Source organism: Notechis scutatus, chromosome 4 (genome assembly GCF_049901735.1).
Source record: "Notechis scutatus isolate UNSWTSFEM ecotype Mainland chromosome 4, rNotScu1.2, whole genome shotgun sequence".
Lineage (NCBI taxonomy): Eukaryota > Metazoa > Chordata > Lepidosauria > Squamata > Elapidae > Notechis > Notechis scutatus.
This window is the reverse complement of record NC_142012.1, coordinates 118374277-118394425: the sequence shown is the minus strand read 5'-3', so window position 1 is coordinate 118394425 and position 20149 is coordinate 118374277.

The window sequence follows — 20149 nt, the reverse complement described above, 5'->3', positions numbered from 1 at the left end:
TTGGCTGTGTTCTGATTGGGTGTGTGTGTGTTGTCATTGGTTGGGGGTTTGGCTGTGTTCTGATTGGTTGGGGGGTTGGCCATGTTCTGATTGGCTGGAGGTGTGTTCTGTTCAGGTGGGGGCTTGGTTGTGCTCAGGTTGGTCTTAGTTACTGGGGGATTTGAGCTGGTGAGCTGTGATCTTGCTGTTTTGCTTCGAGTTCGTGGTCGTGCTGCATCTTCATGGTGGGGGTCAACTGAAGAAGAACATAAGAACTCAATCAAAAAAGAAGAACTGACCTCTTCCCTGGTCCAACACCTCAAAGCCACAGGACATGAGATTGACTTTAAAAATACCAGAACTATCGCCAAAACCGAACACTTCAACAACAGAATAATCAGAGAAGCCATAGAGATAGAAAAACGCCCACACAGCATGAATAAAAGAGATGACACCTCCCGCTTACCAGCCATTTGGAAACCCGCCCTCATGAACAGACGAGTACCTAACATGATGAATGACACCAGACCCACACCCACGAGGGCCACACAAGATGCCACCACCACACTTCCACGTAAAAAGCAGACTCACACCCACACAGAAGATGAGACACGACCACAGACCAGAAGTCGCACTGCAGCTGCATCACTACCCACTTCAAACCCCTCTGAGCCATACATGAAGCGAACTGACCCCCACCATGAAGATGCAGCACGACCACGAACTCGAAGCCAAACAGCAAGATCACAGCTCACCAGCTCAAATCCCCCAGTAACTAAGACTAACCTGAGCACAACCAAGCCCCCACCTGAACAGAACACACCTCCAGCCAATCAGAACATGGCCAACCCCCCAACCAATCAGAACACAGCCAAGCCCCCACCCAATCAAGTCACACCCCCACTAGCAGTTAAAAGGAAGAAGCAGCTGCAAGCTCACATCACTCTGAGAAGCACAGAGCTGAAGACAGAAGCCTGAAGATGATGAATGAGACTTCATCGAAACATTGCCTAGATACTTCCAATCTTACGCGGGAGAAAACCCGAATAACCAAAGATCCACATACAAATACCCGCGAGAACCTCAGAATGAATATATATATATATATATATATATATATATATATATATATATATATATATATATATATATATATATATATATATATATATATATATATATTTCTTAAGTTTTCGTGGTACTTACATGTATGGTGTTCAGCTTAGTTGGGTATTTCCCACGTCATTGTAGTTCTTTTTAAAGTTGTAGCAACGTTTCGCAGAATCTCATCTGCCATCATCAGGCTTCTGTATTTGTGTCTGTTGGGTCAGACTTTTACAGTGGTTTCAGATTTAAATTTGGGGCTAGCCTACTGCTGTGCCAGAATGGTTTTTCTTCATCCTGATTGGTTGGGAGTCTTGGTCTGTGTTTATTGGTCACACAGCAAACTCCAAGACCAATAAACACAGACCAAGACTCCCAACCAATCAGGATGAAGAAAAAACCATTCTGGCACAGCAGTAGGCTAGCCCCAAATTTAAAACTGAAACAACTGTAAAAGTCTAACTCCCAGACGAACACAGTACAGAAGCCTGATGATGGCAGATGAGATTCTGACGAAACGTTGCTACAACTTTAAAAGCACAACTACAATGACGTGGGAAAATACCCAAACAAAGCTGAATACCATACATGTAAGTACCCGCAAAAACTTAAGAAATATATATATGTATGTTTTCGTAGATTTTCACGGGTGCAGGTATGCAAATTATCCAAATTTTTCTACCTTTAGTTAGTTTTATCTATTCATGTGGACATGCTTTTTCACAGATCAATGGCGCTGGTGTATCATTTTGAATAAAAATACTGTATTGCATATGAATTAAGATAATTATAGACAATGGTGTTAAATTCAAAAGAAATATCAATATTCCAGAAATATAATATTCACAATTTCTTAATCCAGATCCAAGCTTTTAATATCAGCTTTATTTTCTTTGTCTAATAAGCTTTCCACCTGACAATAGATAGTATGATTCAAATTTAGTTATGTTTTGCTCAGGATATATTAGCATGTACCAGGAGACAGGAATTTTGCATAAGAAACAGCACATCTGTAATGCTGCTAAAAATAGCCTGTTCAGTGATTTCAAGACCAATTATCTCTATTAACTTGTTAATTCTGACATGTGAATAGTTGATTAGCACTGATAGCTAAACAGCTGTTCAGTACTCTTGGTGCTAAATATGTATTCATTAGAAATATCAAATATAGAACAGCTTGAACATTCTCAAGATAATCCTTTCTTAGCTACATATTTTAAGTTTCACATGGGTGTACTCATCTTTTTGGTTTGTTTTTAGCACTTCACAGAACAAAAGTACTGCCTCTATGCCAGCTTTCTTATATTTTTCACCATTCATTCTTTTCCTCTTTCAAAGTCTTGAAACAACCCGGCCATTTTGCCATTGAGCAGTTATTTCAGTGCACTGCAGAATTTTTCCAACCAGCGTTAGTGGAATTGTAGGCCAAACATATCTAAAGAACAGCAGAGAAACCAATGCCATACTGTAATTTATTCATGTTTTTCCATTTTTACCCATGGATTGTTCTCACAAAAGCCATATGACTTTGAACTTTATTCACTCATGCCAGGAAAATATTAGGTCAGAATCGGCCAATGGACTTCCAGTTATGGGAAAAATCGTACAGGAAGAACTAATCAAACTCTAGGGGTCACCTCTCTGTGTGTAATATGTATATGCATGAGAGATAGTGATGACAACAATTTTTTATCTGTCAGGTAATTAACACAGTTGTAGTTATTCCTTTCCCTGCCATAGTGCCATAGCTTAAAACAATGTTCATAACTACTAGTTCATACATTGTTTCTAAAGGTTTAGATTTCATACTAATTTTAAAATTAACTCCTTTTATTCAGGCCAGGCAACATTTCTTTCCACAATCTTCTGTTTGACCCCATGTTGTATATATTTTCTATCTCATGTTCAGAAGCATGTTTACAAAACCTATGGCTTTCCTAGCATCAAAACAGAGACTGTACATCATTAAGTTTCAAAGGTCTCAATGTTCCTTGTATTGATTTTTAAGTACATGCATATTAAGATCAAAACTTTAAGAATATTGCAACATGTTTAAAATAGATTTACTCTCTTAAATCTACATGAAATATACCATTGCCATGAATGTTTCCTGCCTGGGAATAATGAAAATTTTGTTCAGTAAGAAGGAAAAGCTGTAGCTTCTTTCCTGTTCCTGTTTGCACACGCAAGCAACACTTTAAATTTGCTGCATCCTGTCTTATTGCTGAGTTACATTTTGAAACAAACTTCCCCATTGTTCAGTATTTTGGCTTTAAAATTATGTTCCCTTGAATAAATGTTTGACTGTAATGGGACCATTAGGAGGAGGAGGGGGAAAAAGAGCAAGAACTGACCACAATGGAAAGCCATATAAACACATTTATTTTGTACAATCTAGTGTAAATAAAACCACAGGAAGACTAGGAAAATAGAGCAGAAAATATAAACCTCAAAATTATTGTCCAAGCTTTGTTTGAAAAGATTGAAACCATAGATGTATCTTTATTTCTCTCTAGGAGAAAGAAAGATACCCATTTCTTAGGTCTTGGGTCATGATGGGTGGCAAGATCCTGTCAGGATTTTATATTACTTGAATGTTTTCTTTCAGACATACATTGTGTTTATTTCATTATTTTGCTCTCCTTTTTAAAATTTATTTGCTACTGAGTTAAGCAGCATTCTAAATTTAAATTAATAAAATTTTATCCAGAGAAGTTGTGTAGTAGAGACATAGTTAAGAAGTTTGGGCTATTCACTGTGCTAGAGGAGATAGGATTTCTGCAAGTCTTCTACGTATTTCTAATGCACGTAGAAATGTACATCTTATTCTGAATCACAATCATAATCTAATGGTGATATTTGGAATGAAATTTGAGAAATCTGAAGTTTGCAGGAAAATAGGGCAAGAAAAAGCCTACTACCAACAGCTAAAGAAAGCAGTCAGTAACCCATATTCACAGAATGTTGGTAGTCAATCAGAAACTTTGGCAATGGAGGGAGAAATAGAATACAACACAAAGAATGGAAGGGAAGGGAATAATCTACAAGGAAGCATGACACAGGCAGCAACCCTGTATGCTGGCTTGGGAATTCTGAGAGTTGAAATATAGCTTAAGGTTGCTGAGGCTGAGAAACAGTGCAGTATGCTAAAACCATGTAATTTCTTTCAAAATGTGTTTCTGGTATTCCTCAATTCCTTTTGAAGTTCCTAAAAAAATAGAAAGTTTTTTTAAAAAAAAATATTTATCCCAAATTCTTTGGATCACTTACAGAATGCACAAAGAAAGGTTTCTAGGAAAATAAAGGGGGAAAAAATTAAAAATTACAATAAACACAAACTAGTATAGATATTTTACTATTGGGCTTCAGTCATGGATCTGAAAATTTAGGTTGATTCATAAAGTTAAGCTAATGCTATATCCCAGGATGGAATATTTTTCATATTTAATACTTCAGACACATGAAGAAACTTTTGTATCAGGTATTTTGAGTAACTCCTGACTTGACTACTTACTTTATTACAGAAAAGTATAAAGAGGAGAAAGTGACAGATTTTAAGTTAATAAAAGTATGTTTACATTGGAAAAAGGATTTCAAAGTAAGCATTGTGACTGGGAAAGTAAGATTTTCTGTCTAAAGACACAATTCATTAAGGCAATTAGAAACTGTAACTTTCAAATTGAAATTAAGGAAAGAAACTAGTGTTTTTCTTTCTGTTTTCAGATTTCAATTGCTAATCCATTAACAATCCCATGAAAAATCATTCAAGATGTAAAGGTTTTTAAATGCCTTGAATGCATATGCTGAATGAAAAGTGTGCTATCAAAATATAAAATATCACTGTCAGGATTCTGGCAGTTACTCCAATTAAATCATGAGCTTCGAGCCACACTTCCAAAACTAAAAAAGATTTTGCATACACGTTTTATAGTTGACAACCACGTTACATTATTAGCTTCCAAAATATTTATTCCTTTAGCTCTGGTTCTTCTTATTCCTCTGGAGAGAACTTTCCCTTCCCATCAACTGAACTTATGACCACACAATGTAGTTATCTCCTTTCAAAGTCTTTAGTCATTTCACTATTTAAGACTGATCTCATTTAGAAAAAATTAATGAATCAAGAACTGACATTGCACAGCTTGCAATCATCTCAAAACTAACAATAAAAGATACAGCATAGAAAGCAAAGGAGGCGAGATTATACTGTATATTGTGAACAGTTGTCACAGCAACCTGATATGTTTTAGTGAGTAAAACATGCTGGGTGCACATTGTTAGAGACCTGGGCAAGTTCAAAGCTGGTGCCTTGCTCTAAAATCTTGTTGCCAAGGCAATGCACAGAGCGCTAGACCTGAAATGAATACCACAGATGGCACATGACAGTACAGTCACGTACTGGTTGAAAGAAATGTGTGTTCAGAGAAGTGGTGAACTAAAGGAAGCACTGATAGACTTTGGAATGAAAATAAGATGAAGTATTACAAGACAAAACAGAGTCTGTAACCTAGTATCAAATGATTGGCTTCATATTTTGCTGATGTAATAATTTTGTGTTTTAGTGGCAAATGATGTTTTGGGGGAAGGAGGAGAATTAGCAGAAACAAATCCATTCATTTAAAAGAATCTTATACAAAATTCTACATTTATCTGAAATGTAGCATTTTTTTACATTTCAGAGAAAACTGATTTCAAGGGGAGGTGTGGAAAACAACTTTATCTTGAAAATTGTTGTACAAAAATAATATTGTATGTTTAAGGTACAGAATAACTGGTGGAAAATACCAACTACGTTTTTACTTACTAAGGGGCAAATTTGAACAATAAGGACGGATTATAAGGTTGGATAAGGATTAGTCAATTTAAGGTACTAGACAGTCCATACAAGTAATAGGTTTCTATTCCAGAGTTACATTTCTAGCTCTTACAATTTGAAATTAAATTTTATAATTGCAATTGCTGTACTAAAAGTTTCACCTATTCTTTATCTCACATTTAATGTAACTATTTATTTCAGAAAGTAGGGTCCCAACAAACAATCCTAAAAGTTTATTTTTCCCAACAGTTAAACCTCTCCCACTTTCTGTAGCTACAACAATGCATGCATTAACTAAAAGCTTCTGATGAACCTAGATCGTTTTCTCCTTCTATACATACATGGAAAAATTAATTGCAAATTCATTATTCTGTTTAGTTAGTTAGATTCACTTTGTATGGGTAAGCTTGGACAATTTATCCTTTCTTTTGTAAATATGGAAAATCAGAGAACCGGATCTTCCTTTAAGACAGTAGTTCTTAAATTGGAGGTAATTTGGGTACATCCTATGGGTAATGAAGCACGTTGTAATTCTTTGTTTGTGAATTGAGGATACAGTTTGGGACTGCCACTACTAAGATGCTTATATAGAACAAGTCTGCATTTTTGTGGGGTAATGACATTAGTTAGGTCTGGTAAAGGGTTAATTGGGTCAAATGTTTTAAGAACCAAATGTTTTAAGAAGTTACACAATTACAATTTGATTGTCCATCCTATTATTTTACTGCAGTTTATTCCTTCACTTTCTTACTATAGTTGCATTTTTCAGTCATTAAATCTCCAGATGAAACATTGTATAAAACACACCCTAAACTGTGGGTGTTGTCTTCCTTCACTACCAGAGATAACACCGAACTATTTTCATTGCTGAACTCATATGAACTCCTTACTAAGCATCTGTGATAGGTTATAAACAAACTCAAAGAGATCTATTTTGTTCTTATTACATTTATGTAATTCAAATCCATGATTAGAATTGTTCTTTCTTTTCATATCCTCTCAGATTGATACAAGCCCCCTCTCCATAGTTGTTATTTAACTTATATTTTTTTTAAGAACAGGATGTTCTTTCCTATCCTAAGGGGGCTAGCAGGAAATGAGAACTAGTTTTTCTGGCAAAATATAAAATGTAATATTATTTGGAAAATAATTGTACTACATAAAAGATGGTATATGCTTTATTATTTTCATCACCCCAAAGCTTTATTTTCAACCATTTTTGCTGCCTGCATTTCTCCTGTGGAAAATAGTACATATCAACACAGTATAAATTGCAAACTGAACCTGATAAATCTGAAAAAGATTCAACATTATTACACCAATGAGTTTGGCTTTTCAATTGCATATTGACATCTTTACATTTCAAAATGTGCAGCAGATGCTTTTTCAGCCACAAGATGATAAGAATATAAAGAAGGGAAGAACCTTAATCATTGCAGTATAGCTTAGTGGTGGGCAAATTTTGGTGGCTAAGACCACACTTAACATCTATGGAGGACTTAGGGATCACAATGCATGGGACCATGATGAAAAAATAGGAAGACATGTCATATTTTAAAAAGGGGGTGGAATGTTTCCATTTTTATCAAAAGTTGGAGATATAATGTAAACTTACTGAATTAAGCCATTACTGTTAGAAAATTACTAGGGGGATTTCCAGATTACGTTGCAACCAATACACTCGCAGGCAATCTGTATGTGCAAACCAAAGCAAACATGAATGCCATTTAGTTTAGGTAGCAAAAATATAGGTTGATGTTTATTTAATAAACATCAGCAAACATCAAAATGGTTAACTAGCAAAGAAAGAAGAAAGAAAAGGCAGGCAAAAGTAGAGAGAGCAACATAAATGTCAGGGGGAAAATAAAAGGGCATAGGATTTAACAATAAAAATCTACTTTATCTATATATCTCCATATAACAAAAGCAGAGAAATTTCCAGAGCTACTAGAAACAATACTACAAATAATTAGCATGAGGTGTCAAAGAGAATGCTCTCTGGTCATCCCAACCTTAACTCTTTTATGTACATAAAAAATAGGAAAGCAGAGAAGGAAAACAGAACTTCAAGTCATCCTCCTCTATTTTGCACTATAAAGGAAACAATTTGTTCTATAGCAATGATGCGTCCAACAATTTTAAGGCTTATAAAATAATTTAATGTTCAAAGTATTAATCATCTATACTGTTGACTTTTAGGAAACCTTAGTCAGAAGGTACTCTGGAACTCTTTCATGCACTTACATTACAGAATGATTCTGGGGCTGGAGCTACTAGACTAGTGAGTTACTAGACTAGTGATGATCTATTCTGTTTTCTCCCAGCCCCCACTCCTTAACCTCAAGAGTTACTTAGGATCCTAATCCTCTCACCTTGAATTCATGGGATATATTGCTAGCCTTTGCCATAGTTGATTTCCCATTCTATTAAAAAAAAACAGTGCAGAGAACTGGAATTAAGATACAGATGAAAGAGGCAGACCAGAACTTAGAGAAATAGAGATGGGAAACAGAGCTACACTGATGTTGTATCTTATCAGTTATATCCTTACTCTAGGAATCAATCAATAACCTCTCAGTTTTTCTGACACAGAAGGCTTTTCTTTTAGTAGAATTTGTTACTAGATTTTATTCTTAATGTAACTTAAAAAAATAAGTTTCACTCCACTGTCTGGCCATGATAGAATCTTAAGCATTTTGTTCACAGAAGATAATAATGTTGTAATTTATTCTTAATATATTCTTATAAAATTGTCTCCATGATTGTTGTTATGATATATGTTGTGGCTCCAATTCCCGAGCCTGTGCTGTTAGAGGAAGAGGACTCGGATGTTGAGGAGGAGGAACAGGGAATGCCTTCCTCCCTAGGACCTTCCTCTCTGGCAATGCCTTCCTCCCTGATAATGCCTCAGGTTTCATCAGACAACCGAGAGGAACAGCCTGAGATTAATCAGGAGGAAGGCATATCGGAGCAGCCCCTGACAGGGAGTCAAGAGGAAGAATGTTGGCTTGATCCTAGGCAGTGTCGTAGGGAGAAACGTGAGCAGCAACGTAGGAGGCGTGGGAGGGTCAGAGAGTGAGCTGAGTCATTGAGCCACACCCCACAGGGGATAAAAGTGGGTGTGTTGTTGGCTGGAACTTTGTCCGGGACAAAGTTTGATCTTACTTCAGGTTTTCTTTGTGAATGATTTTTGTGGTCTGCCTTGTAACTTTCTGTAAGTAGCTTTTTACTTGTTATCAGTTTGGACTTGGCAGGCAGAGCATGTTGGAATGCCAAGGATGTTACCCTGTTTCTCCAACAATAAGGCCTCCCCCAATAGGAAGTCCCATCATGTTTTATAGGCATGAAATGAAATTAAGCCCCTCCCCCCCAAATTAAGGCCTATATTAAAACATGAGAAATGGGGGGGGAATGGTGGGAGGGCTTGCCGTTAGGAAGTACTTTTGTTGTACACCCGGATATGGTGCTGCCTGCGTTGACCCCGATACGAAGTGCCCCACCAATGCCGAGGTCAACATCCAAGCCGTCGCCGCCCGCCCGAAGATGCAAGGGGGGGAATTAAGTCACCCCCGAAAAGGTGGCCTAGCTATTTTTTCGGGACTCAAAAAAAAATAAGACCCAGCCTTATTATATGAGAAACACGGTATCAGTTCCAAAAAATTAACTCTGTGAAGTCCGAGCCAGCCTGCCTGCCTGTGTTTGTGTTAGTTTGTACTTTTTCATCTTTTGGAAAGAAGAAAGGTGAGACAGAACATTTTTGTCCCATACCTGACTTAAACCATCTTTTACCTAAGATGGACCAGCAGCAGCAGTTTCAACAACAGCAGCAAGATGAAAATTAAACTCTACAACAGCAAGTGGCTCAATTAACAGCCCAACTTGCTTTGCTGCAGGCTCATGCAGCTCCTCCTCCCCCTCCCCATCGGAAATGCCCGGTGGCTGTGCCAGATAAGTTTTCTGGGCAGCCTGAGATGTTCCCGGCTTTCATGGGACAGTGCCAGTTATTTATGGCTATGAGGCCAGAGGATTTCCCAGATGACCAGACTCGGGTGGGGTTTGTGATAAGCCTCCTTTCTGGCTCGGCCGCCAGATGGGCCACACCTTTGTTGCTCAAGAACAGCCCATTATTAACTGATTACTTCCTGAATTGACGGACTTCATGGATGTGTTCAGTGAGGAGGCGGACCGGTTACCCCTGCATCAGCCCTATGATTGCCCAGTGGACTTTCTGCCCAATGTACCACTGCCAAAGGGACGTTTGTACTCCATGTCCGAGCCCGAGCTGGCCGCACTACGGGACTTTTTGGACAAAAACTTGGCCCGAGGGTTCATCCGGCCTTCGTTGTCCCCTCTTTCAGCCCCAGTCCTCTTTGTCAAGAAGAAGACAGGAGAGAGCTTCCGGTTTGTCGGCTTCGCGAGCGGCAGGGATTTGCGAAGCTGCGCGATCCCGCCGCGCTAGCCGTTTTTGGGGCTCCGACCCAGCCGGGTACGGAGCTAGGCTGCCTGCAGGGGCAGCTGAAGGTAGGGGGATCCGGAGAAGGGTTTGGGGTGCTGCAGACCCCCTCCCTGGCTGGCAGAACCCCTTTTCCCAGGACGGTGCAGCGGCGGTCCGTAATGGCCGCCACAAAGAAGCTGGCAGCCGGGTAAGAATGCGCAGGAGGAAGTGGAGAAAGTGATTGAGAGGAGAAAGTTTTTCTTGGCTCCTAGGACTCTAAGACATATTTAATAAAATTCCTGAAAAGTATGACTTTCTGAATAATACCTGCCAGAAGAGGAAAAAGCGGCTGCTTGAAGGTGCTGAAAGGATAGCTTTCCCTCTTTTCCTACGGAATAAATAACTGGATATTAAGAAACCTATTTTTAGGTGGAAATTGGTTTTAAGCGATGAGTGGGAAGAGAGAGGATTAAAAGAAAATATTTGTATGCTAAGATTTGTTGGAGCAGATGCCTTAAGGATTTGAAGACTAGAATATATTGTAACAAGACTTTAAACAGATTTGGACTTTCTTTCTCTTTGATTGATATCACCCCAGAAGGAGAAAGTGAGAACTCTGCCTTGGTTTGGACTGATTGATAACTTTGGGACTGTTTTATCTTTTTTATTTTCTTTTGAATATTCTGGTTGTTGTAAGAAGAAAGAAGGAGAAAAGAAAAGAAAAGATTTATAATGGCTCTTTCTGTTGAGGAACTAAGAAATGGTGTGGAAGAAGCTTTCCTTTTCTTAGAAATGGCGCTACTAATTATCAACAAAAATTACAACAGATGAAGACAGCAGAGGAACAAGAAAGAAAGGAAGGAGCCATCTTTAATGAATCTCAGAATTTGATCCAGAAAAAAAGAAGAGAGAAAGAAAAGAAAAGAAGAGAAAAGAAGAAAACTAAAGGATTTAAGGACTTAAGATCTAAAAAACATTTAAGAAAGGGAAAAATAAAGTGCAAAACCAATATGATGATTGTAAACAAAGGGGAAAAGAAATACGACAGAGAAGGGAAGCCGGTAAGGCAGAGGCTAGAAGAAGGTGGGGTAGAAAGGTTTGTTGGGAAAAGAAAGAAAGGGAAAAGGTGGAGAAAAGCTACAACGTTTTGAAATTAAATGGAAAAAAGGAATTTTTATGGATAATGGATAAAGTAAAAAGATTTTGCAAGGTACATAAGATGAGATGGTAGTATTGCAATGGTTTAAGAGTTGATAAGAGATTAAAATGTTAAAATGTTTTAAAATGATTGGTTTTAAAACTTAATAATAGGAGGGTTTAGAATATTGTTTTAATTAAAGAGTTTAATAAAATTATGGTATTGATGTTATTATGAAATTTTTATTATAGTATTTCTTTTTAATATTTGGATTTATTCTCTAATTATGCACTTAATTGTGTTGGATGTATTAGTTAGATAGAATGTACCAAGCAAAATCTGATTGGGTATTAGATATTATTTTAAAGATTAATTTGATTAACTTAGTGGGGAGATAGAAAGGCATCATACTCTGATTAATGATTTCAGGAGAAACTGATTTTCTTTTTTTCATAAGGGATGAGACAAAGGGATGATAAAAATGGACAAAAGATACAAATATAATGACTTAAACTAAGATGATTAATTAAGGTAGAATTAAGAAGTGTGAAATATGTGGAGAAGTTAATATAGAAGGCTTAGAATGGTAAATAAAATAAGTAATGATATGTAAGATGAGCATGAATATAATTGAAGTCCATGAAGAGAGAGACACCTGGGTCCAAGTTACTTTCCAAAAAGATATTTTTTTATGTTTTGTGTGTTGTGTGTATATGTCTTTTTGGGGGAGAATTGGTAAAAACTTGTAGAAATATAGAATGAGAATAATGGTAACTAAGTCAGAAAGAAACAGATGAAATAATAATAATGATATTGAATAAGAGTAAAGAGAAGTAAAGAGAAATTGAATAAGAGGTTTTGGTATATTATATGGAAATGGTTTAAAACAGAATCATAATTTATCTGACTTGTTAAATTTACAAGGGAAAAAGGTTTAAACATGTAATGAATAATGATAATTTGTGTGTTTTAAAAATTAATAAAACTTGTTTTAAAAAAAAAAAAAAAGAAGACAGGAGACTTACACTTGTGTTGTGATTACTGCTGGCTAAACGCCATCACGGTGCGGAATAGCTACCCCTTGCTGCTCATTCCGGAGTTGTTGGAGAGGTTGCGGGAGGCCACTATCTTCACCAAGCTCGATCTTTGAGGGGCTTACAACCTGGTGCGGATGCAAGAGGGGGATGAATGGAAGATGGCATTTGGCACCCGATACGGCCATTTTGAGTACACTGTGATGCCATTTGGGTTGACTAACGCCCCCGCAGTCTTCCAGCACCTGATGAATGACGTATTTCGGGATATGTTAGATCGGTTCATGGTGGTGTACCTGAATGATATTCTGATCTATTCCGGGTCCAGGGACAGCCACCTTCAACATGTTCGTCTGGTCTTGTAACGCCTTCAGGAGCACCAACTTTATGTGAAGCTGGAGAAATGTTTCTTCTTCCAGACTTCCATTGAGTTCCTTGGGCACATCATTTCTCCCAAAGGCATCGCCATGGACCCCGTAAGGTGGAGACCTTATGTAGTTGGAAACCCCCTCGTGGCGTGAAGGACGTTCAACGCCTATTGGAGTTCGCTAACTATTACCGGACCTTCATCCCGGGTTTTGCCAAGCTGACGGGTCCAATAACTCAGCTCCTTCAAAAGAAGGTCCCATTCCAGTGGGCCCCCCGCAGCAACAGGCTTTTGAGGCCCTCAAGAATGCTTTCGTCGCAGAACCCATCCTGAGGCACCCTGATCCGCATCGTCCTTTTGTGGTGGAGACGGATGCGTCCAACGTGGCTATTTGGGGCGGTGCTGTTGCAAGCCCGGTGGATAGCACCACTCTTTTTCCCTGTGCTTATTATTCCCGGAAACTCACTCCTTCCGAAACGGTATACACCATCTGGGAAAAAGAGTTAACTCTGCTATCAAGGCTGTGTGTTTGAGTTTGCTTGGCATTTTTGTCCCATACATCATCTCGATGGGGGCAGTTTCAACACAAGGTGAAGGTCCTTTGGACATGACCATCCTCCCCATCGGAAATGCCCGGTGGCTGTGCCAGATAAGTTTTCTGGGCAGCCTGAGATGTTCCCGGCTTTCATGGGACAGTGCCAGTTATTTATGGCTATGAGGCCAGAGGATTTCCCAGATGACCAGACTCGGGTGGGGTTTGTGATAAGCCTCCTTTCTGGCTCGGCCGCCAGATGGGCCACACCTTTGTTGCTCAAGAACAGCCCATTATTAACTGATTACTTCCTGAATTGACGGACTTCATGGATGTGTTCAGTGAGGAGGCGGACCGGTTACCCCTGCATCAGCCCTATGATTGCCCAGTGGACTTTCTGCCCAATGTACCACTGCCAAAGGGACGTTTGTACTCCATGTCCGAGCCCGAGCTGGCCGCACTACGGGACTTTTTGGACAAAAACTTGGCCCGAGGGTTCATCCGGCCTTCGTTGTCCCCTCTTTCAGCCCCAGTCCTCTTTGTCAAGAAGAAGACAGGAGACTTACACTTGTGTTGTGATTACTGCTGGCTAAACGCCATCACGGTGCGGAATAGCTACCCCTTGCTGCTCATTCCGGAGTTGTTGGAGAGGTTGCGGGAGGCCACTATCTTCACCAAGCTCGATCTTTGAGGGGCTTACAACCTGGTGCGGATGCAAGAGGGGGATGAATGGAAGATGGCATTTGGCACCCGATACGGCCATTTTGAGTACACTGTGATGCCATTTGGGTTGACCAACGCCCCCGCAGTCTTCCAGCACCTGATGAATGACGTATTTCGGGATATGTTAGATCGGTTCATGGTGGTGTACCTGAATGATATTCTGATCTATTCCGGGTCCAGGGACAGCCACCTTCAACATGTTCGTCTGGTCTTGTAACGCCTTCAGGAGCACCAACTTTATGTGAAGCTGGAGAAATGTTTCTTCTTCCAGACTTCCATTGAGTTCCTTGGGCACATCATTTCTCCCAAAGGCATCACCATGGACCCGCGTAAGGTGGAGACCTTATGTAGTTGGAAACCCCCTCGTGGCGTGAAGGACGTTCAACGCCTATTGGAGTTCGCTAACTATTACCGGACCTTCATCCCGGGTTTTGCCAAGCTGACGGGTCCAATAACTCAGCTCCTTCAAAAGAAGGTCCCATTCCAGTGGGCCCCCCCGCAGCAACAGGCTTTTGAGGCCCTCAAGAATGCTTTCGTCGCAGAACCCATCCTGAGGCACCCTGATCCGCATCGTCCTTTTGTGGTGGAGACGGATGCGTCCAACGTGGCTATTTGGGGCGGTGCTGTTGCAAGCCCCGGTGGATAGCACCACTCTTTTTCCCTGTGCTTATTATTCCCGGAAACTCACTCCTTCCGAACGTAATTACACCATCTGGGAAAAAGAGTTGCTGGCTATCAAGGCTGTGTTTGAGGCTTGGCGACATCATCTCGAGGGGGCCCGACACAAGGTGGAGGTCCGGACAGACCATCAGAATTTAGAACATTTGTCAACGGCAAGAAAGTTGTAAACCAACTGCAGAACAACTGGGTTGATTATCTCCCTCTGGCGGAGTTTGCATTCAACAACTCCCAGCACACCTCCACCCAAATGACACCATTTTATGCTAATGTGGGGTACCATCCGCGATTCTTTCCATTGACTCTATTAGATTCCCCTGTTACCGAGACTCAGGAATTCCTTTCGGAACTACACTCAGTTCAGCAGTTAGTTCGGCAGCAACTGATACGGGCCAAGGAAGATTACAAGTGGTTCACAGATCGCTCTCGACGGGCAACACCTCCGCTGGCTGTAGGAGACCATGTGTGGTTATCCACAAAACATCTTCAGGTCAACCGCCCGATAAAGAAGCTGGACCATCAGTTCATCGGCCCATTTCCCACCAAGGTGGTCATCAACCCCGTAGCCTATCGACTGACTCTACCACGCTCCATGAGAATTCATCCAGTCTTCCACCGTTCCCTTTTGGTCCCTGACGTCCCTTCACATGATCTCCAACATCCCACAGCTGATGATCCACCACTTGTGCCCGGTGAAGATGACGCAGTAGACGGCAACGTGGTCACCATTAGGGATTCCCGCTGGCCGAAAGGGAGGTTCCAGTATTTGATCGAGAGGAAGGGGGATGGGCCAGGGGCCCTTTCCTGGGTGGATGCTTCCACGATCCACGCCCCGGACCTTATACGGATATTCCATGACCATTTCCCCTTGAGACCGCATCCTGACCGTCAGACTCAGGGGAAGGGCCCTGCGGTGAGGGATAGTGTTGTGGCTCCGATTCCTGAGCCTGTGCTGTTAGAGGAAGAGGACTCAGAAGATAAGGAGGAGGAACAGGGAATGCCTTCCTCCCCAGGACCTTCCTCTCTAGCAATGCCTTCCTCCCTGATAATGCCTCAGGTTTCATCAGACAACCGAGAGGAACAGCCTGAGATTAATCAGGAGGAAGGCATATCGGAGCAGCCCCTGACAGGGAGTCAAGAGGAAGAATGTTGGCTTGATCCTAGGCAGCTTCATAGGGAGAAACGTGAGCAGCAACGTAGGAGGCGTGGGAGGGTCAGAGAGTGAGCTGAGTCATTGAGCCACACCCCACGGGGGATAAAAGTGGGTGTGTTGTTGGCTGGAACTTTGTCCGGGACAAAGTTTGATCTTACTTCAGGTTTTCTTTGTGAATGATTTTTGTGGTCTGCCTTGTAATTTTCTGTAAGTAGCTTTTTACTTGCAGTTACTTACAGTTCGGACTTGGCAGGCAGAGCATGTTGGAATGCCAAGGACGTTATCAGTTCCAAAGAATTAACTCTGTGAAGTCCGAGCCAGCCTGCCTGCCTGTGTTTGTGTGAGTTTGTACTCTTTCATCTTTTGGAAAGAAGAAAGGTGAGACAGAACAGATATATATTTGGAGAATTGTGATGGCAAAACATTGTGTTTCAAAACTGTGGTACAAGTAGATTAATTTATGGGACAATAGTAAAGGAATACAAATATTACTTGCATAGGCAGAAGAAATTAAGCTAGGTGTTTTTCATTTAGCATTGTGAAACTAAGGCATTACAAAAATTGACTAATATTTACAGATAAGATATGGTCATGAAATTGCTTATAAAATAGGCAAAGCACTCAGAATAAATCTGCCCACAATCTCTACTTACCCAAGGGCTGGGTAGGCAGATAAAATTTCTTAAAATTTACAACAGTGAAGGAAATTGGTGTTTTATAGCAGGTTCACAGAAAGAAATTGCACTAAACAAGTAAAGCCTGCTGCTCCAGTGCTTTCAGCTGCCAAAAACACACGGAATTTCTAGCACTTTCTATTTCTTCCAGAGTTATCAGAGTCTTATGTACACAATCTAAATGTAGATTTATTGAGCTGAAATTGTAATTTATAAATCTGCAGTGCCTGATGTAGTGGCAGGAATTATTCTTTCCAGGGTACAATAAGCTTAGAAGAACCCTAACCATCTTTTTTCCTTTCCATGAAAAGGAACCAGAATTTAGTAAAAGCTTGTAAAGGTTTCCCCAAGCACTAGGACACTCTTACTTCACACTGAGCATCTTCCCAGTTTCCTCCTGCTCCTTTCTATTTGTATGTTCCATTATACAAAAAGAAGCATCACTTAGCCATGATGAAATCTTAAGCAGCAGTCTTCTATTCTCTTAATGCTAAATCTTGGGATTTATTTCTGAATAATTATTTATAAGTTTTATTAAACAGCAATAGTTCACAGACTCCTAAATTATTTCAAACGTAACAACTTGCCTTGTTCAATAGCTGTTTTAAAACATGACAAGTTAGGGTATGAAAACTTTTATTATCTCCCAGCCTTCTTCATTCAACTGTGGATGGAGTTAATCATCATACAAACCATGGACAGATTTAACTATCACATGCCAAACTACATGTAATGAATTTGATTGAATTTGGCTGAATTTATACATTATTTTACTATCCACCCTTACATCATCCCTCCCAGGTGAGGCTGGCCCACCCTATTAGCCTTCCAGAAATCCCTCAATATGTAATTTTAAAAGCCAAACAGGGAGCCTGCAAGAAATGGGGGGTTTTATTAAGACCCTCTCATTATTTATTAGATATATATGTTATGTTCTTAATAGTTAAGATGTGTCTTTAATATTTAATAAATAATATTTTTTAATTATAGGTTGGGTTCAATTGATTATATAAAAGATTTCAAGAGCATATGACTGTGTATGACTCTGGTACCATTTGTTGTCCATCTCTATATACAGTCATAAAGTTTGCAAACCATAATGATTGTCAGAGACTGCTTCGACAAATTCCTGCAGTTTTCTTTGCAAAGTATTTTAGAACTGGTTTGCCATTGCCTCCTTCCTAGTGCTAAAGAGACTGGATCAAGGTCAACTTGAACCTCTGATTCTCCAGTGGCTTAACTACTACATCAAATTGTCTTTCCTTTACACAAAGCGTTTAATGGCTTAATTATAGCAGCGTTTGGATTCAGTTTTAATTTGGCCTGTCTTTTCTTTCAGCTATGTTATTCTATTTTCCTCCCTTTTCCAACAATATATAACACCTCTCATAAGCAGCAAAATGCTGCTTCATTCATATTAATAGCTGATCCAAAATACAGCATTTCTCCCAGACATGTAAGGGGAGGAGGAAAATTTGCATCAGGTTTTATTCAACATCAGCCTAGCTGTTTCTGAATAGAGGGATCCTGTGATGACCCAGGGTAGGATACAAAACAGTCACAGAAAACAGGTGAAGCCCCTTTTATTCCTTCAGTTTGCTTCCAAGCTTTGAATATCGTTGATGGAAGACAAAAAAAGTCCCACACAGTTACACGAAGAAGGAAAAAAGCAACACAAACCAGGCAAAATAAGGGCTGAAGGATGTTCACAGATAACACACACTGGGAAGAACGCCAAACTCAGAGAGGAACTATACACAATTTGTTTCCAGCGTTTGCCAGTATGCAGGTCCAAACTCTGCAGCCCATAAGAGGATCAAGGCCCTCTCCTCCAGAGACCACATCTCTCCCTTATCCTTTCCTCCCTGCATGCCCTAGGATGGATAGGGGATGAGCCTGGGTCCTCCTCTGGTCTGCCAACCTCTGCCCTTCCCCAGCCTCCTCCATAACCTCCGGAGCCACACTTCCACTCCCTGTTGGCTGGTCCTCCTCTCCCTCAGAGTCAGTCTCCACCAGGGGCATGACAGATCCTAACTCTACCAAAAATCACTCTGTAGTATTCTTGTTACTCTTCTCCTCCTCTTCCAGTTTTTATTTCATTTTGCCATATGTGTACAAATTAATAATATGGAGACAGACAATGGATTGTTTTCATAATTGCTGCTAAAATTTTGGACATTTGAAGAGGGGGTCAAGATGTTGCAAAACACTAATGCTAGAGACTAACAGCCAATAGTATTGAAATGCTCTACAAATTCAATATTGTCTTATAGACAAGGCAATAGCAGAAATAAACATAATATCCCAATAATGGTCTGGCAAATGGTCGGCATACAAAACTTGCCAAGGGAACACAGTCAATAAAAGAGAAATGAATAAGACTTCATTATACCCAAGGTCAAGAAAATTGATTGAATTATCTAAGGATATATTTTAAAAGGCCTCTATTGCAAAAACAAGGCCAATGAACACTGAATTCTGCTTCTTGAGCCAACTTTGGAAATTTTCATCCATGTGGCAGTAGATTGGCAACTGGACCAGCCTGTTTCTCTGCTAGACTTTGGCCGCCACAAGACATGTTTGGTTATTACCGTTTCTGACTTTCCCCATTTGTACGCAAAACAAGCCTGCTGGCTGGCTGCTGTGTGGAATGGTCTCTCTTTTTCATTTAGGAATTGTTTCTTTCTTGTTTTTTCTCCATGGCATTTCTTGGCTTTCCCAGATATTTGAACATGCAGTATTATGTCCTTCAAATTCCCTTCTCGCATATTCTCCTTTGACACTGAATCTCTTGTCTTCCCTTCTCTCCTTACTGTAGCATTATTACTAGGCTGCTACAAGAATCAATTCAACAATGGAACAAGCTGTTCTTTTAGTTCTAACCTTCCTCTCTTGGTCCATGGAAACTTTGTAAAAAAGAAGAACTGATAGTTCAACTTCATAGGGACAAACTAGCAATCCTCCTATATTGCAACTTAAAGGTACTGAAAAATATAAAGGGAAAGGAAGGGAAGATTTCAAGTATTATGAACAAGTAATGAAAAATAAGGGGAGCATGCTTCATCCAGAAACAGAAAGAATATCTATTGGATACTATAAACATTGGATTTAAGAAATTATCATTGAATCAACTGCAAAGTTATTAAAAATGTGGAGAACATAGCAGATCTGCAATCTAAACAGCTATGCAGGAGGAGCAGCCACTTCCCATCCACTGGAAAGGGGACATGCTAAACTTTCCAGTCAATCAGAGCTGAGCTTATTACAAGCTGGAAACTATCCATCTGAAGGAGCACAATAACATTTATTCCAAACACAACACATAGGCTAGATTTTATCCTAAGAATTGGAGTAGTTATGGTGGGATATTGGTCAAACAAATTAATCTAGGTATGCAAATCATGGGATAGTCCCAAAAAGCTTGGATGAGAAGCGAAATATTTGGAAGGAAATAAAACAAGAAAACCAGTTTCCCTTTGAGAAAACATCTTTGGAACATGATCTTCTGGATGATTG